At 41.0% G+C, this 22,723-nt stretch overlaps 1 long non-coding RNA gene across 1 annotated transcript in view; it reads right to left on the bottom strand.

Annotated features, from left to right (window-relative positions):
• Positions 1–6,260: 6,260 nt before the first annotated feature.
• The window catches only part of LOC145963976 (uncharacterized), a 42,886-nt gene continuing 26,423 nt past the window's right edge, over positions 6,261–22,723 (bottom strand). Inside the window, exons 2-3 of the long non-coding RNA XR_014436320.1 lie at positions 6,829–6,880; positions 6,261–6,761 (exon numbers count right to left, since the gene is read on the bottom strand). This is a non-coding gene — a long non-coding RNA (uncharacterized LOC145963976). The remainder of the gene's footprint in view (positions 6,762–6,828; positions 6,881–22,723) is intronic.

Here is a 22,723-nt window from a genome sequence, read left to right as displayed (position 1 = left end):
ATAAATAAATAGCAGATTATAAACTGCTTAAATAGCAGTTGATCGGAAAGTAAAGCGATGAAATTTCATATATCTTTTGATAGTATAAAATTATATAACTGTTAAATTATTTTTTAACATATTTACATTTACATTACATTTTTGAAAACAGTTAACAATATTTATGGTCTTAATATTTTATTATTTTGAAAATTTTATGATTCAACTATTGCACTATCCGACTATTGCAGAAATAGATCGTCACGTTGCAGTCTATACGACGTCAGTTGCAACGTCGCTGAATGGACCAGGATACGCTAGGACTAGGAAGGTAGACGAACTAGGACGAGCTCCGGAAATTTAATGATATCTTCCCGAAAGGTTCGTAGCCATCGCTATCTTCGTAGCCCGGGTATCTTCTGCCGACAATTTCTTCTCGCAAAGCTCTCCCTTTGCCGTCAGTTTCCACCGGAGGCGGAAAGTACCTATCTTCAAGTCTGCAAGTCCAAATACTCACTCACTAACCATTCTACGATGCGCCAATCTTATATGTTACTGTCGACATGAGTGCATGTGTATGTGCGTGTGTGTGTATTTTGTGTCGAGTGCTTGTACTTATAAGAGCGTATGGTCGCAAATACTTCTAACTCTCTATTAGAATCTCGTGTCTCTAGCGTTTCTTTGTATACGAAGTGCTTTTACTTTTGCAGAAGGTGAAGCGCACATGATTCATATTTTTCTATTCAATGGATTATGTAATTTTCGAATATCGTTTTTCCAGAGTTCGCGTCATCAATTGCAATTCATTCTCTTAATTGACGCAATAATTTCAAAAGACAATAACTAAAAGTGAAAAACTTTTTTTTCGAGAGAGAAAATATTCTTTATCAATTATCAAGATTCCGATGAAAAATTCAATTATTATTTTAGTCACATGTTGCAAAAATATATGTAATCCAAATGCTTGTAATTCAAGTAACATATCTATTTGGAATTGTGTGATGTTTTTTTGAATCGAGGACTTGAAATTCTATTCTCCGCTATAAAAGATAATATATATAATATAGTCATAACTTTCTTTCAAATTTTCACATGTGACTTTCATTTCTCTAAAAAAGATTTCGACTATCCAGAAGTCTTTTCTTCTCATTTGTGAGCTTGTTATTTAGATAACGAGTAGGTTGCACCGTCGAGCGTTTGCCCCAACAAAACGCCTCGCTGCTCTGGCTTTTTATTAATTTCTTCATTATTAAGCACTCGAAGGCATACATCGTGCTGTGAAGGGCCGTGTTATTATGACCGCGCTGTCACACCCACGTATGGCGTGCGCTGCGCACATTAGCTGGCTCTTTCTCTTCCCCTCTTTCACTTACGAAAGGACGTATATAGCCGCGCACGCTTCGCGTACACACGTGAAATACCTTCGCATTGCCGCGCCGCTCTCCGGTCGGATTAAAAAGGGCGCGCGCTTTGTCAGAGCGCGAATTGGGTCATCGCAATTCAACTTTTCGATCTTAATCGGATTGCTGGCGCAAACGAGAATGGATCCACTGGGAGAGCTCGCGGTGGCTAATATGCTCATGTGATGCGAAATAAAATTATAATTAATATAACCGTGTATCTGTCGCACGTGAAAATCGATATACCGATCTTCTTCCGCGCTTCGGCCTCGAGCGAGGCTCGAAGGTAACGAGTACAATTTTGAAGTCGTTTTGCATCGTGTATCTAAGTACAACAGATCTCGAAAATGATCAAATGATGAAATAAAAATTGCGAATATTGAATTGTACTACTAGAAATGGAGAAACATGAGTCACTGGCGTGAATAGTTTCTCTTTCACCGAATTTTTATTTAAACGTATTTTATTTTTCAGCCATTTTCAAGTGAACGATACGTTAATGCTATCCAATGGCGCCGAAATTGCCATGTGCAATACTTGGTGAACGGAAGAGGAACTGACGCGACGCGACTTTCACGTCACCGCTGATCTTCTGGTGGTAGTGACACGTTGTTCTTCGGGCGGACCTTTAACATCTGAAATACAACAGCGATAGTAGGCGATGCATATGCATCCAACTTTTGCTTTAACCGTTGCATACGACCGGCAAAGTTCACCGTTGTCGCGGCGACGCCGACAAAGCGACCCGTCCAAAAAATATGAGCACCGCTGGGTTCGCCATGCTGCCATAGCGTTGGTTGAGTTCGGGACGGAGCTGTTTCCGGTACTGGAGGGCAGAGAGCAGATATCTATATATACTATATAGATATCTATATATACTATATAAAGGCACACACACAAACATTCTGTGTAGCTGTGTGCCTTCACCCCGTTTAGTCCACCTCAAACACCCCCGTATCCATCCCTCGTACTACCCCTGTGCTGCGGGAGTGCGGGTTGGAGAACCCAAAGAGAGAGAGAGAGAGAGAGGGAGAGAGATAGCAGGGCCAAGAGAGAAAGAGGGAGAGAGAGAGAGAGGCAAAATGGCCGCTTCCAACCTGACGGTGGTTCAAGGTATCATAGACCTGCCATCTCTATCTCTCTCTTCCTCTCTCTCATTTTCTCTCTTATTTACCCGCGAGCCAACTTCCGCCTAAGGTATCTTCAAGGACATTGATTCGTGCGATGAGACCGGATAACTGGAGAGTGTGGTCGACAGCACCGAGAACTCGGCTACGCCGCATAGTCGATATACGCAGTTCGGTCTTTAAGAATCCGCAACTTTCGACGAGAATTTTCCACTCTCAGTGTGGATAACATAGTATTAACTTTAGAGGCTTGGAAGGCATTATAACTCTAGGATAGTGTCTTATTTTGGAGATGATAAATTTAAAGAGGAGGGGGAGAGAGAGAGAGAGAGAGAGAGATCTTCATACGAAATGAAATATTTAAACTTTTGAAGATTTTATTTTGTACATATTGTAATTTTATAGATAAGTAAAATTATACTTTTCTTATTATCAATAGTATTTATTCTCTCGTGTGTATGTATATATATATATATATATATATATATATATATATATATAAATGTATTTTTGAAATTAAATATATACATCTCAAATATAATTAACACACAAATATGTATGCATATAATTAATATATTTAATATACATTTAAGATTAATTATTAATTATTTTTAATACATTTAGTATAATTTAGTATAATTGAAATGTGTGATTATTAATTATTATTAATACTTATATTTTATATCTTTCTATTTTATTTATTTCATTTATTTTATTTTAGCTAGTTCTTTAATTATATCACTCTATTCATTTCTAAACATGGGACTACTTTTATTTACTTATTAAATTTGCCATGTTTACAAAAAGAAAAGCGTCAAATACTTCTAATTCGTATTATTCTTTCAAGAGGATTTGTCATTAAATTTTTAGTAGCTGATTCGTTCGAGAAATATTTTCGCAAAAAGAACTTCTTTTATTCTCTCTCGTTTCGTAAGAGGGTCAGTAACACAGCGAGATCCGGAATTGATATGAGAACGAAGGAACGGTGAGATTCGCGATATGTATGTTTCGGTTCTCTCTAATTTCCATAAGGACCGACTGGCGCTATCTGATGAATGGCGACCGCGCGCTTCGTGGTAATTAGGTATTCGGCGATATCGAGAGAGATCCTATCGGCGAGGGTTCGAGCACTCTCCTTCTCTCTCTCTCTTTCTTCCTCTCTCGATGCTGCAAAACAATTATGAATCCAACACAGGGATGGGCGGTTTACCCATCCTCCTGACTCTCTTCCGTCACCTCCACCTCTCTCCTCTACTAGGTAGCGTGGAGATGTTAAATAACCAATAATTGAGCGGCGCTCATAAAATCTTCATTACACGCCGACGCTCTAATAAAATCGTCCACGCACTAATTTCCCGGCCCTTATCTCGATTTACCCCATTTTCGCTTAAGGGGCCTCTCTCTCTCCCTCTCCCCCTTCCTTCCTTCCTCTCGTCCTTACTGTAGTCGCAGCTTTACAAGCCGGCAGCGCGGCAGTCAGGCATACGGAAGAACGGGATGGAAAGAGGGTTGATAGGCTGAAGAGCGCCACGGGGTGGCATCGCTGAACGAGACAATCATGTTATCGTATTATTTATCTACAGCATCGTGAGTTGATATACATGTTATCGCGTGATTTTTTTATGACAAAGACCGCGGTGTTGAAGTGCCGTTCATGCGGCTAACGCGCCGGTGAATAATCGCATCGCCGACCCCTTCATTGATCCCCGTAAATTAAAAGTGCCGTGTATTTGTTTCCTTCTTTTTATATGCGGCAGACAAAAGAAAAATAGTAATTCGATTGTGACCCAAAAATATTACGCGTTCTAAATTGCACTTTTACAACGTTACTATATATAAGTTACTCTTTATTTTAATTTTTATATAGTTATACTATAATTTATTTTAATATATATAGATCATTATTTTACGAATGATGAATGTTTTTTCTTCAAATCTCTTTCCAAATGTTAGGATTTGGGTGCGTAGAAAATTAGATGAAACGTTTCCTTAGACCGAGAATATCACTTTTGCGTGTTCGGAGCTCTTTTCTTTTCTTTTCAGACCGGCTTTTCCGGCACCGGTAATTGGACGCGGCTAAACCTCCACCGCCGTTTCCGAGTTACAGTGATCTATACGGACGCACCTAGACTCCGGTCCGCATACTCGACTCGTTAGCCGAGCTACCTGCTAGTTAAATAATTAACATTTTGGTTAGAGTGTACTCTCTCTCCCCCTTTGTTCTCATCCCTCTCCCCCTCTCCGTCCTTGCGACCTTTGTCCGCTCTCTCTCTCTTTCTCTCTCTCTCGCCTTCACCGTCCTATCTCGTCGGCGCGTTTCGTCCCTTTCTCTCTGCTGCCCTTGCATCTCGCCCCGTTTCTCTGCTTGCAGGCATATAGATACGCTAAGTTCGCCGATGTGCGGCCCCGTAACACGAGCCCCAGTTAGTCCACCGCGCTGTCCACTGCACCTCGCTTTAAACCCACCCTCCCTTCCCGTGCGGCCATCTCTCCCTATCCACTCTCCCTCTCCTCCCCCCCCCTCTCTCTCTCTCTCTCTCTGCGCCCTAGCACGTTGCACTCGGAGGCTTCGAACGCTACAGTCCGCACCCTCCACAGCGTGCATATTGCACGGTGCACTGTAACTATGCCCGCAGTCCTGAAATATACAGCCCACTAGAAGCGCGTACCGCGTGCGTGTGTCGAGCACGGGCGTATGAGTGTGCATATGTCTTTGTGCGCACGGATATGTATATGTAAAGGGACACGCGATAGAAGAGCGAACGGGAAAGGAAGATAAAGAGACAAAGAGGGAGAAAAGCGCACGAGAGAGTCAGAGGATGAGACAGAGGGAGAGAGAGAAGGGGTTGGTTCCCTATAGCTACCCCTCTTTCGCTCGTCACTACGTTGAAAGGTATACAAGGATAGGAGACATGCATATACACGAGCACGCTATTGCGCACTCATGTATACACACACACGCGCGCGCGCATACGTGGACGCGGAACGCACGTGCGATAGCGCGCACGAGGATGTATCTAGGCACCGTCACATATGGCCGCTGTATCGCGTTAATGTACGTAGTAATGCATTATTAAATAATGTCCGGCCGCGCACCGACGAGCGAAGAACATTCACCTCGCTCTCGCGGCCGTTGGAGTCTAGGCCGTGCGAACGAATGAACGGCCGAGCGATCGAACAGACTTTCGATCTACGGTTGTGCAACTGCTAGCCGAGTTCAGGGTTCGCGCTTTCCACCGAAGAACAATCAATTTTTCCGTCTATCTTGTCTAATATTGCTTCGGACATCGTAACCGACTGCGAGATTCGAGTTGCGAAAAATAGTTTGATGGTAATAATTAATTTATGAATGAAAGGACGTTTATAAATTTTTAAAAGTAACGTGCGAAAAAAACAATATGGTGCAAATTAATTTTTTTATAATTTATAATATATTAATTTTTTTATATAGAAAAATAACTTATAGAGATTCAATGCTGAAGTATTAAAATTCAGAAAACATGTTATAATCATAATTTATAATTTATAATTTATTATTGAATAATATAATAATATCATATTTCCGTACGTAACATTTTATGATGCATAAATTGTATATATTTTGATATCTTTCATTTTGTGGAAACATTAACAATTTCAGTTTTTAAATAATGAATTTTAATGAGAAAAATTTTCGAAACTAAACTTAAATTGTTTTTAAATCGGAAATACTATATTTGAGTTAAATATTCTTCTCGCGCATTTTAAAATTGATATAATAATATTTTCAAAATTTATTGATTAATATGTATAAATGTTCCACGTGATAAGACACGATTTATTGACATACTGATTAATTGTTTTTACAATGTTGCGTGTACCCCGAGAACTATCATTTGTCAAATCCATCCCGATTCTACTACAGATCGCAATACCGAGCATTAGAAGCGATTGTCAATTTATGTGGCGGATCAGGTAAATCTCCAGCAGCTGGAAACCTTTCCGGCGAGATCTTCCTGCTTGTCGTCGTCTCTATCGTTTGGGTGTTCATCGCGGCTCGAGTGGTCGAACTCGGTTGTAGTTCGAGGCTGATTTAATCTTCAAACAATCCGAATCACGACGAGATTTCGGGTCCATCGGTTTGTTTGTCCAGCCACGGTTGTTTGCACCCTTCACTACCTCTCCCGCCTGTCCGTTCTCTCCCGTTTCTCGGCAACTATACTCGTTCCTACGTTAGCCGCTTCTTCCTCCCTTGTCCCGTCACCTCTCTTTTGCCCTACAAGGCACATGCCTACAACAACTTAGGAGTCGCCAGTGAGTCTGGACCCTAACAAGAAACTTACCCTTCCGCCCAAGCGCCCCTCCGCGCAGCGTCCCGACGTTGTTCCATCGTTCCTGTTGAGAGAAGGAGGTTGATAGTAACAGGAGTATGGAGAATGCGGGAAGAGAGAGCGAGAACAGAGGGGCGAGCGGGAGTACGCGTTGGTTGGATGGAAGCCGGGATGTGAGTTTCGGTCTACGAAGGGTGGAGATCGAAATTGTGGGGGACTTGGTGGTGTCCAGGGTGGCAGCTACGATGGTATTACCTAAGGGTCTGCTGTAGAAGGAAGGCGGAGGAAAATAGAAGCGAGGCAGAATGACATAGATAGAACGAAAGAAAGAGAGATCAACAAAAAGAGACGCCGGCAGAAAGATAGAAAGAGCAAATGAGAAAGATGATCAGGTTGGAAGGAGAGATTCTTTGCAAAAAGACACTAGAGGACAAAGGGGTATAAGACCGACCGGACAGACAACTCGGGCTCGAAACGAACAAAGGAAATGTTTAATCCCAACGTGTTACCTCGAAGAAACCACTGCGCGGTCATCTAGCATTGTACTTGGTTGATCCTATTGTCCTTGCTTCTTACATTCTAGAAATTAGTCATATAGTATGAAAAGTTAGCCAAGAGTTTGTAGACAATATTATCTGAAAAAATAAAACTACGAAATTTTTCATAGTTCTGCTTGCGCGCTTGCTTTTCCTATATGAAATTATTCATAAGAACAAATCAACGAATGAACAATTACGTGTTACACGGTTGTCGAATATTTTCCATGGAAAATCATCCGGAATATCCGTAACATCTGAGTGCGCAATTAGTTTAAATAAAATTTGAGATAAAATATGTATTTTCTTGCTAACGAATTAATTAATCAATAATTAAAAAATTTAGAGTTTTTATATATTTATTTATGAATTTTCAAAGCAACACACAAATTCCACTTTTTTATTTTACTATATTATTTCTTTTTTTTATTTTCACTTATTTCACTAAAGAAAAATTTGGCGAAAATTATGTAATAAAATATTTCTTATATTATTATCAATAGCTAAAATTATTGATATCAATTACTGTATGGAATATATTTCTCCAACGTTAGAATTTTAAAAGAGTTAATAAGCGTGGAAGATATATTATGTTCACAACAAAGAAATATAATACACGAGTTAGAATGAAGAGAGAATTTGTCGTTAGGCTTAAAAATTCAGTTTTCTGGGAAATGTCACGGATCGAGCCAAATTAAAAACTCAAAAAAAATCTTGCTATTAAATCTTTTTATAACATCTTCAATCGTATGTATCCTCTTTGCATTATTCTTAAATCTAGATGGCTTTTTACTTTTTGAATAATATTCCAGATTTGAGAATTTTCTGGAATACTGAAAAATAGTGTTGACCAAAAATAAAAAAGGATAAAGCAAAGGACGTTTCCAGGAATTTTGTTTCTCAGTTTAATTTTGAGGTTTAATTTATAGAAGTTTTATCATATTTTCCAAGCTATATTAATACAGAGAAACTATCAATTTATTTTATTATTATAATTCAAAAATTTTTGATCTCTTCTTCTTCTTTCATGCGTCACTTCTACTTTAGAACGTTCGCAGGCTTATTTTTAGGAATAGGTATATTTTTAACTGTTGTTTTTGTCGCGATGATTTCTGGATAATGCTACTACTTTTAGCAGTGAATATATTGGTACTTTATACAATTCCATAATTCTATTTTACTGACGTCACTTTACCTTCGGTTAATCAAGGTTCCATATATAAGAGCGTCATAAAATTTTATTGATTCTCAGAGTGGCGACAAAAATCATGGCCAAACTCTCTCTCTGAAAGATAACTGTCTACCTTCATCCGACGACTGTGTGACACTCCCCTTCGTCGTCCTTCCTACCCTTTCGTGGAAGGCTAGAAGGTTTTTTGCTTCGGGCGATTTGGAGGGGTGGTCAGAGAGAAAAGAGAAGAGGGACGAGGGAGAGGAGGGAGGAGGAGAACAGAAACCCAACCTAAGAGACTCGATCCGAGAAGAGAACGCGGTAAAGGCTAGTGGAGAGAATAAGGACGGCTTGGGAAGCCGGTGGGGTGGCAGGAGATGAAATGGGAGTAAAGATACGAAAGGAGGACTCAGCTAGGATCCACGGGGACCACCTAAGGTATAAAGGACGACGTTCGGTCTTTCCGCCCCTATATTTGTCCTCTCCGCACGTCCCTCCGCCTTGTGCCGTCCTACACCACATATATACACACACGCGTACACACATACAAGTAAGAGTCCAACATACATGTATACACATGTACCTCACTCTTGGGTCTATATAAGATCTGCGCGCTATATAGAGATAAACGTATATATACAGGTGCACACGCACGTGTATGTATACGTGTATTGCAAACACGTATATTGCATTGTATTAAATCCGTTAACGTACAGCGGCTTATCTCTACGTGAGATAGAAAATTTTCCACGAAAGGCCCTCGTGAAATTTTCCATTTTCCCCACATGTAACGCGAGCTCGAAAAAACCTTACACTTTAATTGTGCTCCCCGTTTCTTTTCGTGTCGCTTTTAGACGACATTCTAATTACGACTGTTTCTTTCTCTCGCGCTTAAATTGCTATTTTGTTGTTGGTCTGTGCGTGATTCTACATAACGCACGATATAAAATGCTATGATAAATCAAGTGACAGTTCCAGTCCGGTGTCACTGTTTCGCTAGAACTTGGCGAGGGAATCGTAACGGGTCGCGTAAAAAGGATGACTGGTTGTGAGGCGCGAGGGAAAAGGACGAAGAGGGAATGGAGAAGAAGAAGAAGCAGAAGAAGAGGCTGGGAGTATTGGCAAGGACCGAGGAACGCGGGAAAGACGGTCGAGGAGGGGCGGAGGAGGGCGGGAGAGGGGTGAGAGGAGAACTACACCGAGAACATATCCCTGCTTGAGAAGTTCTCCACGCCACTTTCCGCCTCTATTGTGATTTATGCGCGCGATGAGGGTGGCTATATCACAGGTTTTAGACTCCGGCGATCCTTTCTCCCCCGGATTCCTCGGGGATGGACCGCGCGATCGTCCTCAACGAGATCACAAAAGGATTCCCCGAACCGGCGGTCCATACCAAGCAGAACGGCAAGACGGCAGGACGAAGGACCTCGCGATGGAATGTACGCTCCACTTTTCGACTTTTGCGCGACAAGGCGCTGCTTGGTCGAACTCGTAATCTTGCTCCTCATCTGTCAGCTATAATTCAATTTCGTGGCGGTCTGTCTGTCTCTCACGAGGACGAGGATGACGACGACGCTGTTTTTTCCTATCTTCCGGCGAAAATCGTTATTCGCGCCGAAGCGGCAAATGCATTCGGTCTCATATTAAATAGAAGAATAATTTAATTTCCTCCGTTACCGCGGATTTGCGCGCTAGATTGACGGTGGATTGATTTACGTTAAGTGCGACGTGCAACTTTAAAGCGCGCTCCCGTTTGCCCTGCCGCGGCAATAGCAGAGTATATAAAAGGTCTAAATCCGGTCGATCTGTTTTCGGTGGTATTTTTCACGTCGCCGCCGGACGCACGCGATGAATATATCACTTAAGTGGAGAGCGAAACAAATATCCGGCCTGCTGTCAAAAGTTATATTTACTAGAACACATTGATGGTAGAATGATCAAAGTAATAGATACGCAAACGCGTTATAGATTTTCCTCAACGCTTCACACTTCCGTCAAATATTTAATATAATTATTGCTTCCTATTTATTACAGCCAACTATATTAAACCGGTTCTGTATTTTCAATGTTATACATAAAAAGAATGGAATTTATTGCGATAAATAATATGTGGAGGTATGTTGAATGTACTTTTGAATAATGTCTCACGTTATTGAAATTCATTAATTAATTTTAACTGTTACTTTGATAATTAGAAAATCACTCTTACGGCTACAAAATCGATTCGGAATCGTAAAAAATCATATCTGTCAATATCGTTAGATTCCAATCCATTAATCACATGCATAGCTTTAACATTCTATTTTCATGGCAATCGGCGTTAACACGGTTCATATTCAAATCCGTTTCAATCGATCGGGCTCTATTTCGGAGCCGCATCGCAAGATTGACCTCACCCTATAGTTAGCCTCCGGTTACCGAGGTGAGGATACGATTACCGGAGGTTTCTATTTGCAAAATGTGTAGCCGTAAGCGCGTAACTCTGTTTGTTTAATTAAATTCACGCAAATGCCGCGGGCCGTAACTAGCGATCTATGAAATAAAAGGCAGCGCGCAGGTATCGTTATACCGAGCAGTATCGTCGGTCGCAACTTTGCAATCCTTTGTGCAGCCATTCGATATTAGACGATAAAACGCGATCGTACGATTCCAAATGAGAGGACAGAGAAATATGATTAACTACCAAGTGTCATTAAACTCTCCTGATTTCATTGGCAAAAAACAGTGCTCGAGATACTTCCATAAAATATTATAGACGGAATGTGACACACATATGTACACGATAAGATACAGGTGAGAATGACAAATCATATCGTGTCTGAATTATTCCGGTGCATTGTGAAAAGTTTTCGACTTTCGACTGAGTTCTCCTTGAATATAATGGCTTGACATCCCTCACGAACAAATATATCGTGCCTCTTAAATCCTACCGACTGTCATAAAATCATTTCCAGCTATTTCTTAAGAGAAATGGAAAACATCTGTTTGTTTGCTCAATGAAAACTCTTACCTGCGTAAGAATGGATATCCGGTACTCACAAGAACATTAGAAAGCAAGAACTATCTTTCAAATAGAAATCGTACAAATACAATCCTTTACACTGACTCCTCTCTTCCACTTCCTTTCTTCCATTATTATTTAGAATATCTAGGATCCATGCATCCTACATGATTAGCTTGTCTAAGTGTACGACAGACTTTGCAAAGGACACGCTATATCCAGGGCGAACGAACCTCGGACAAATGTGAAAGGAACGGAGGACGAGTAAAGGGAGGATAGAGACGAAGGGGGAGGCGGGCGGTTTGAAATGACCGCCGAAAGTCACAACTCGGAGCGTTCTCTCGCGGGGGTGCGTGGGTGGTAGATGGTGGTCGTAGCGAGTTGGTTCGCGGGGGACGTTCCGTGCAGTCGCGAGCGGTGTGGGAAGGTAGAGGTGGACGAAAGCCCTCGCAGAGAAATTAATATCGCCCAGCGGCGGCGTTCACCTCTTCACATACATACACACACACATTTACGTAAGCGCGCAGCGCACGACACGTGCACATGTACCGTTACATATACCGGACAGTGCGCACATACGTACATAACGACGATACATACAACGCTTCGCGGATACGTTCCTCTCTCGGCCGTGTCCTTCTACCTCCTCCGCACCGACGTACCCCCTCACCGCTCCCTCGATTCAACCCCAAAGGACTCCCTTACTCTCCGGCGTAGGGTATGGCGAAGAGAGACGGCGGGAAGGGGGAATGGAAGGGCACGGGGTGGGCGAACAGGGCGGTTGAAGCTGAGAGGGGAGAGGGGAGAGAGGGAGACTGAAGGGTGGCGAGGGAGTGTGAGTTGAGGTAGCAGAGAGAAGTTGGGTTTCATCTCGGGGGTTAGAGGGACGGAGAGGCGAGGGAGGGTGCGGCAGCGGCAGGATAGAGGGTGAGGCTCCGTAATATAGGATGGCTTGTGTGCGCTGGAACGAATCTCACAGAGCTTCCCATCTCCCTCCGATTCTCCTCTGTTGCCGCTCTCCCCCTCCTTCCTATCGTCCGCTTTCCTCGTGCTCTTTCTCACTCCCCCTCCCCCTCCCTGTGGCTCCCTACAAGGCTCTCTTTTACTCCGGGTTTCTCTCTCTCTCTCCTCTCTCCGCTCTCCCATCTACCGTTCTACCTTTCGCCTGCTTTCTCTTCTCCCTCAACCCTCTTTCTCGTTCTCCCCGACACGTACACGTAGAGAGGAAGAGCCGCGCGCGCTATACACACGTGCACACGTGCTCACGTACATACGGCTCCAAGGTTTTTGCTCGTGGCGGCCAATACTCTCCGACAACGAGGACGACCCCTTCTCGTCCAGAGTGGAAAGAGAGCCGGGGGGGTGCGGATAGCGGAGGAGATACGATTTTACCCAGCTGCTGTGGCCGAGACATTTTTTCCCTATCTAGGGATAACCTCGAAACTAGAGTAGTCCTGCCTGGTTCTGAGAGCTTCGAAGGAAAGAGACTCGGCCCCGGATAGAACGAGTTCCCCCCTCCCCCCCCTTCTCACCCACCCTCTGTCCTTTTTTGCTGAAAGTCGAAGGATCCTCCCGGCTCTTACGTGACTTTTCCCTGTGGAAAATAACGCGGTGCCGTTTTCTTCCCTCGTCGCTCTCTGCGCCAACGATAAAATATAACCGACTGGCAAAAATCCACTTGTACGTAACGAATCTAGAGAGAGATCGCGAACGATAAATAATTTCGGTATACCAGGTCCGCGACGTGTCGAGACAATCGAAAGATCACCGACAAAGGATACCGTCAAAAGTATCAAAAAATTGAACATTCCGAATTCGAGATCCGTTTTGTTCCCGACAGATCTTTCTAACTTGCAGCCCTTTCTTAGGAATTATTTTATGACGATTCTTTGTGGTTTTGTCGGTGCCTGCTCGGCGCGCAATAAAAAAAATACTTCGTGGCTCCGTGACTGGATTATCATCGGGACTATGGCCGAGAAAAATTGGGGAAAATGAAACGAGCAAGGATAAGTCGCATGTTAAAGTATTCTTACGAAAAAACTACGTAAACTTTTTCGTTATAAATCGTTATCTCATCAACTATTTTAATGAAACAATCATCTTGACTGCAATTATTTTATTCTTACGCATATCTATATATAAATAAAGCTCTCTTCATCGTCACAAATATATATCTAATAAATGAGATTTACGAATATAACATTTTGAATTTTACTTTTAAAAGATACGTATACCACATTGTGTTTTAAATCTGACACATCGAATGTGAAGAACTACTTTGTAAACACAATTAAACAATTTGGGTAATTTTTCTAAATAGAATTTACTTATTTTCCCTTAATTAGTTCCTCCTATAAATTAAATTAACATGTTCATTTACGAAAGCATGCATAACGAACGAAGCTTTTCACCGTTAGTCGCGAATATCGTCTTACCTGTGCAAGCGATAGCTCCCTTTCGCTCCCACCTTACGCACTTTGTTTCATCTACATGCAGAGGAGCGATGGCGAGAAAGCGCGGAACGTTAACGGACGCGGTAATGCATTATGCTACATTCGTGTAATAAGGTATGATAACGTAACTTACATTAACGTACGTCGCTCGCGCTAACGATAATTGAGGCGTCGAGAACGCGAGAGCGAGATTTTTCTCTTAGCCCGGCCCGGTATAACATACTAGTACGTATAAAATTAAATCTGATAGTGATGTACGTTGCGATATATAATACAGTCTCTCTAAGTGAAATCCTGATTTAATTTCCATATTCCACTATAGGAACTTATTCATCTTTGAGATACTCGCCAATGTAACAACGCGATCTATCAATTTCCAACATTATATACGTATTCTATCATTTTCTCCAGATTTATTATCGTCAATTAATAAGAACGAATATACTCGTCGTTGCATATGCAGTATTTTTGTGCCACATACAAAGATATTGATCATTTAGACTTTAGATGTTTTATGAGAAATAACAGAAAGAATAACTATACGTTCTTTTTTTTAAATTTCTACATAATTTTTTGTGCAGTTTTCCTTTTTACTCGTTATAAAAACCAATAATGAAAAGTGGAGTTGACTTTTCTCTCCATCTTCATCTATCTTTGGAAGATCACCTTTTTCAGCAGGAAGTGGGTGTCAAAGATACCTGTCTCGCTATCTTAGCTTTTGTGTAGCAGGCATTTCGTATCGAATATAACAAAATATCAATTGAGATGCATGCTTGTCTAAAACGCAACAGCAGTTGTGTCAGTCATTTTGGAAACCGCATATTATATAAAATCGAAATACACGATAAACATATAAAATTATGAAAATTACGCATGATAAATTCACATAGTATAATGATAGGTACATATTATTATTTATGATAAATTCAAAAACAATGTGTATATTTTAATGACACATTTTTTCTTTTATTATTATTGGAAAATCTATCGTGTCAATTTTTAGATGCGATTGGAAATTAAAGATCAACAATATAAAAATTTTAATACGACCAAAAAGAAATATATTGTGCGGATATCTATTAGGAGAGTCTGAGAGAGCGTCGTCGGGATGAAGATAATTAACAATTAGTACGGTAGCGGAAATATATCAGTGCCGCGAAAATTTCCGCGCGTCTCTATCGCGACGGTATTTTGCCGCGGCGAAACTTCCGTCTCTCTCTCTCTTTCCATTTTGTGCCGCCGAACGCACAATTACGAGAACCGCGCGCGTTTGAGCAACATCGTAACGAGACCTGGCATAAATTTTACCGCACGGACGGGCGTTTTCGCGAAGTTGCGTCGCGATGCTCGCTACGCGGCGGTGCCAGTGGGTTTCCAGCGGAAACTTTTCGCCGCGGAAACGCGATGTATTATAAAACAGCATCGGCGAGAACTCTTTGCTTTCGCGGCGAGATCCCGCGGTAACTGGCACTGCTACCGCTCGTAACAAACGCGATGATAATCATACGAAACGTTGAAATGTTTTCATGCAGATGTTTCCATGTCATGATTTTAATCGTGTGATTTTAGTCCACGGATATATATTCATCAACTATAAATACGAAGGCCAATATGTTTCATGTATATCTCTCAATAGTTTTTGGAATCTATATATGTCTCTATTGATTACAAAATTCGACGGACTAAAATATTTTCTGTATCATAGAGATTATAAAAAACCAATGTAAAAATTATTTTAGAAAATATTTATATTAAATGAAATATTTTCGAGAAATCGTCCAGAACAAATAATTTAAATGAATTTAAAATTACATTAGCAAAGATAATTTCGGGTATTTCAAAAAGACGAAAAAAAACCGTGATGGCAAAGGTGTTACACAGCAGGACACATAAATTATTGCGACTATTTTAAGATTTCGGAGGGCGAAAGTTTATGCGGTAGTTAGAGAGGCGAGTGCCGCAAAACGCGTCCGACGGTCATCCCCTTTATTCTCGTTCGTCTCTCGTTTTTTCTCGTTCTCTCTTTTTATTTCATTTCGCCCTCGCCGTTCCTCTCCGTCCCCACCCTCTGCATGCGTATAAACTCGAGCGGGCGCATAAATTGTCGTCGTTACGCGCGCGCCACGCTCTCTTAAACTCTGGTTTACCAACGAATGCATGAAAAGAATGTTGGTCAATGAGTCCAGCGATGTTAGCCCTTCCGGTGACCGTACAAAAAATCCTATATCCCGATCACATACTGATGAAAAAAAAAGATTCTTGTCAGTTGATGATTCGCGATATGTTGACAAGAGAATTTGTACAACTTTATTAATATCAATGAATTACTTCTACATATTAATAGGATTTTATATGTGATCTGTTATCGTTATATATTTTTCTGAATAATAAAAAATTAAGCCTTCAAGTATTGATCTTTTCTGAGGCAATATATTCTGTAATTCACACTTAATAGTTTTAGAGCGAAAACTATTGCGATTGCTGCAAGATTATCACAGCACGTCTCTGATATACATGATAAGCTAACATCGAACAATAAATCGATAACGCGGAGACTCGTCGAAGACTTTTCTCACACCTAAATACAAACGAGTCACGATTCTACGCGCGCGAAGTGGGCTTTTTCTATGGTCGTCCTCGCGCCATGGATTTCACGCTAATAGTCACGTATCCGATTAACCGATTCGCTAATTAAACCTTTAGCGGTACCGTCGGCCAGCCGCAGCACTCGAAGGTACGCACGCCTCCAGCTCCCATACGTAGAGATATATAATATGAAGATACATATACATACATACATATACATGTACATATATTATATATATATATATATATATATATATATATATATAAAATATGGGGACAGGAGGAAACGGAGGGGGATCAACGGATATCTAAATTGAGAGGAGAAATGGGACGATGAAGAGACAGGGTTGTAATTCATCAATATCCTAGAAAGTATCTAAATACAATTGATGCCATTTATTTATTGTATCTGTGTACAATCATATGCATGTATGCTTTCTAATCATAAATAAATATTATTTAAAAAGCGATAATATGTTACAAAAATGTTATTTTTGGCACTTATATTTTTTTATATAAATGTTTATTTTATATAAAAAAGTTGTAAGCCAATTCGCGATTCCGTGATACATTGAATTTGTCTAATAAAATCATTTAAATCTCCTAGATCTTTAGATCCTAGATCTAAATGAAGAGATTCATTGAGGGAATCTCAGAGATACATACGCGCGCGCGCGCACACACACACACACACACACACATATATAAAGAAAACTACTTGGTATTTTTTATATAAAAACGCTTATTTTTTTACTAGTATATAATTTTATATAAGATTTATTTTTACTTGTATTTTATCTTGATTTTCGCGAATGGATAAATACAGTTCTCTATAGATCTGTAATCGATGACCGAAAGAGAGACGAATGTAGAGAGAGATGATGACGAAACAAGGGGGAATATCGAGATGAATATGAATATAGGTATTGGGCTTGTCTGTGGTTGTCGTATCGGCACGGGTCGCGATGTCGTACATGTGTGCGTTCGCGAGGCCACGTGTCCGTGACGGGAAGCCGGCTGAGGTGGTCTGCGGTTATTTCGGTGATTGGTTTTATTGCGTTGGCAACGGTGCGCGAGCTGCTCCTGCACGCGCGATTCTCCTCTCCCTCCTTCTTTCTCTATCCCTCTTCCTCTCCAGCGCTGGATCGCACGTGTGCGTGAACGTGCATACGAATTTGTCAGATATTAGCCGACAGACTGTCCTTCCAAACTCGGAAACGAAATTGGAACATATTTATCAATGGTTTTCTCGTGGCGAGTACGTTCTATAGATAAGAGTCCGGAGGAAAATGAAAGATACTCAGTGCAACATCTATTTTTTTTTAATTTGACAAAATTAATCTTGAAATTGATGAAATTTGATTTTCTCAAATTTTTACGGGGAACTTTTATTTCCTAAAATTCTTAAAAAAGTGGGTTACGTTTTGCTAAACCCTTCAATTGGTACCGCTTGGTTTAGAAAGTCTCGACATCTTACAGCTGTTATCCTAGATACATTCTTAATTAAGGAGGACGCGCCATGTTGCGTGAGGCGGCATTTGCACCGTTGAGGAAATTTTTGTCAGCAGGTTTCTACGATCAGTATTTATCAGGATTTAAATGAAGATAAAGAAAGTATGTTGTTATGTTCATTAATTCTTAAGAGATCTTAGACGAAAATCTAAGAGTTAAAAGATCAGTAAAGAACGACTTGGCTAAGAAATAATTATTGATAAAATTGTTATTGATAAAATATTAACAATATTGTTAATTTATCGAATAACTGGTAAATTAATGCACGATGTATCTGGAGCTATTTCAATACCTTGAGATAAACGTTATCGGATTCTCGCATCCTTAATCAAAAGACGCACCAAATCGTCGTATTATATCTTTGAAGGATTAATGAACGGAATGCTAAAGGGATTTTGCGGATCGAACGTTCGCATCGAAACACCCTGTATATATGCATTTACGACGGTCCAGGGAGTGCATTCCCGGTAACCCAGGATGCACCACGCTGCGCGTATACGAGTTCCATATACAGGATCATACCCGGTCGGCGTGTACACGTATGTGGCTATCATACGTGAATGTGCATGTGTGGCACGGCGCACTCGGTCTCCCCCCATTGAACGCAAAGGACGACCGACTCGGTCGAGTAGGTAGATCCTGAAGTGGGTGGCACCCACCTCGTCGGTGCGGTGATAGCGAGATGTGTGTGCGCATGTATATGCACATACGTACAATTATACACGGTGTTCCGGAAGGAAACAATCATGGTGAGCAGATTCTAGAATTCGCCATAAAAATGTGATACGATAACGCAAGATTAATTACAGAAGATTATTTAAACTCTGTAATGCATTATATATATGCATATTGTATGTGTATATATTTATAATATAGATAATTAAATATACACGTACATAAATTATGCTAAAGAGAAATTGTTTTCTGTGGAAAAAGACTCAATAATATTAAAAGAGAGATACTTGTTACAAGATATTACAATCAATTACAATCATTTCGCGCGCCGAAAAATAGAATTTTTACTTTATTTCACATTTTAAATCAATAAATTTCTTCGTATAAAAAGGAGAATTTTCCAAATTATGACATAATCCAAAAATTTCTCGCAGTTTATCGATTCTGAAATTATTTGCCTGCGATTTCGAAATAGCATTAGTGTTTCCTGCGCGGCGGAACGTTTCGATCGGGAGCATCGCAGCGACGTGAATTATAGAAGGTTCCTATAGATTTTCTAGGGAACGGCCGAGTGACGTAAGTTCGACGTCCTGGGTTGGTCCGTTTGCGAAAAGGGGCGATCTATTCGTGCGACTGACTCGGTGCGCCGGCTATTTCGATATTACTGTGGGTTATGATATCCGCGGAAAAGCGAAGGATAATTTCAGTTTCCATTTGGAAAGAATCCTCAATTATTTGTGAAAACCGCCATCGTTGAGCGCGAAGTTTCCGAGCACCAGCTAACGAATTAAGGTATTACGTAACGAGTATCGAGTCGCAAAAAGTAAAAAATAAACGGACTTTAAATGATCCCTAAAGCATAATTGTCTGAGAAATTTTGTGACAAAAGACATGATAGTAGAATAGCAAATTGCTACTTAAGCATGAAACACTTATATATATAGATCGTCGTTAGATTCACATGTACATTATCATTTAGCATGTTCGCGTAACATTCAAATAAATGCATTACAGCCTTTCAGAGATCGAACAATAATATATTTGACTTGTTAATAAATTGTTTAAATTATTTCTTTCTCTTGAGAATAAAGCAAGCTTACACGTCGGCTTACATATTTGTACTATATATTCATATCTCACAAATAATTATAAAGAACAGATTAAAAGTGAAATACAAGAGAAGAAATTAAAATAAGATGAAAAATTAAGAGGAGAGAAAGAAAGAAAAATAAAATGTACTCTTAATATACGATAATATAATAAAAATTTATATCGCAGTCGTACGTATGAAGCATTAACGAGCCACCATGATCACGCTTTTAGCGATATACAGCGTGCAGTGCGTACGATGCTCGTGTAACACATTCTGCTGTCGTGCTTTGACTATCCAAATTACGAGATATTAATTATAGAGGTAACGCGACGGACAACGCTGGGCGTCACGCAGCGAACGCGATATCGCAAAACCCGCGTAAATAATTCATGTCGGCGCGATCGAACCGAACGCGAAACCGATCACCCGTGCCCCGCTCTCCCATCTCCGCACCCTCCCCCCCGCCTCACCACTCCTCTCCCTCTTTCCGACCCGTCATTGGCCACGTCGCGTAACACAAACAGGCGTTGCAATGATCGTAGCGCCTAGCCCGCGGAATCACCGGATCCAGATCTATCCGGTTCTCATGAATAGCGGGTGCACGCGCGCGCGTCGATTCGCCCGCCGCCTAATTGGGAACAACGGGAATAACGAGCGTGCTGTTATTTGTACGCATCGTCGTCGGTGCGCGAAGCCATCGTGGACGCGTTCCTTTGAAACCTGAAAAGAAGTCTAGTTTTTCCAACATTCGAGAAGCGGAGCCCTAATTCACAGTGCTCCGAGAATAGCCCTCTGTCAAAGCTCTAATCGTATTTTATCCTTTTTATAGTTAGGACGTTTAATGGTACGAGCATAATGTTATAATTTAAATTCTTCGTCTCATTTCCCCTAAAATAGAGGAAAATTGTATCGTTGAGTCTCCTGAATTTCATGATATTTTCCGTACATGGGATTTCACCGCGTTCACTGTACATATGTCATACGATAACAATTTCCAGGTTTTCAAATTTACATTCGATGTAAAACGGTAAAATGATCGCGACAGTCGGATGAACGCGACAAAACTGCATCTCTCTGTAACGAGTAATGAATCCGACGATGCATCAAATTGCCCCTTACGTCAAATCCCCCGTTGATCGGATACTCGCTCACGAACTTCGGCGAAAGTTCGCACCTCCTCGGGGATGCTTTCGCGAGGAGTTTCGCCGTTTACCGGAGGACTTTGTGACATGCGCGTCTTATCCGCTCGTTAGTTACGTATCTCGGCCAATCGTATACTGGATATTAATTAGGCGAGAGCTATACACGACCGATCCTAGATCCTTCGAAGTCCGTGATGCGCGAGTTTTTAGAAAACGGTACGTCTCGATTACACGTGCGATATTTAACGAACATGTGCCATTTCGAATTTTGCGCACGCAAATATAATCTTTCAAAATTAATTTTCGTAATTTCACGTGGAACAAAGAGGGGAAATATATTTACCTGCTCGCATGTATGTGTGTGTATATATACATATGTGAATTTTATAATGCAAGACTTGTAGTGACGCAACTTTTGCAAACAAATGCTTTTGGCGTCAATATGAAGTTTGGAAAAAAGTGGAAAAAATTGAGTCGCCAGCGAGAGAAAATCCGATATTTATCTTTTATATTTGAGAACCTTTTATTCGCCAGTCATTAATTAACTCTCGCATAACCGTGCCATGCATTATTAGCCGTCATTTTGCGCCGCACATGCTTTTGCATATTAATGCGCGGTGCAATGATCGCTCCGCGAGTACAGCTATTGAACAGTGTTTTGAAAATCATTCTTTCTCCTCATTTCTCCTTGCCTCATACATATATGAATACGGTCAAAAAAGGTTTTACCGAATACATTTCATATTTCGTTCGTCTGAATTCGTGAACTGAAATCGAATTGAAAATAGCGGAAATAAAGGTGGTTTCTTTTCGAAAAAAAAATGCAAATTTTTAAGTTTTGCATCAATTTCTTTCAAAATTGCATTATTATGTTATTCTTGATGAGATCTACTATTTAATTCAACAAAGACACCATCCTTAGCATAAAGATTAGTAGTCCTTAGTATAAAGATTGTTAATCAAGAAACGCGTATCTCAAACGAGTGTAATATCGCCTAGAGATCATATCTCGGGAGTGCGTCCCCAGCATGTTCCGCCATTCTCCTTCGGTACTATTAAAAGGAGTCTCCCACCATCCCGGTAAGAGGTATAACCAGGACGACGATGGCAGCGTAAACGATGACGACGACGAAGAAAGCGGCGAGAAGTACGGGCCAGAGTTACGTCTTTACACGCGCGATGGGGACAGAGTGGCCACGGTGTGAACCATCCTCGCGTATTAGCGCTGGGGAATGCATTAGAAGAGGCGTAGGAGGCGAAGGGGACGAGGGAACATCGCATCTCGGCGCGTCTCGGCGCACCGAGGAGGCGGCAACGTGGCCACCATGTGTGATGGCAGAGGAGAGAGCTGAAGTTTCTTTCTCGGTTCTTGCGACGGCATAGTGCACACATTCGTGTATCCCGCGCCCTGCGGTCGATGTACATCGTGGTACATAAGGGCCAGGGGAATGCGCGCCGGCGTCTTCTCTCTCCTCTGGAAACCTTGCACCTGGAAAACTTGGCCGCGACAATGGTTCTCCTCCGGTCGCGACCGGAGCTAATGCACAGTCACGCGCAGCGTGCATTCTGCCTTCTCGCGTCGAAAAATTTTCATCGAGATATGTGTGGAAAAAAAGGATAATGTTATATTCGTAATTAGACGAAATTAATGATTGAACGAGAAAATTATTGAGTCATGAATCATCAGAAATGCAAAGTATTCAACTATTTATGTATCTTTAATTTTGTGAATTTTGTA

The sequence above is a fragment of the Camponotus vicinus genome, unplaced genomic scaffold (assembly GCF_025532165.1).
Source record: "Camponotus vicinus isolate PSW18456_S1 unplaced genomic scaffold, iyCamVici1.0 SCAF_1, whole genome shotgun sequence".
Lineage (NCBI taxonomy): Eukaryota > Metazoa > Arthropoda > Insecta > Hymenoptera > Formicidae > Camponotus > Camponotus vicinus.
The sequence above is the reverse complement of the archived record's forward strand: the minus strand, read 5'-3'. Positions and strand labels throughout refer to the sequence as shown.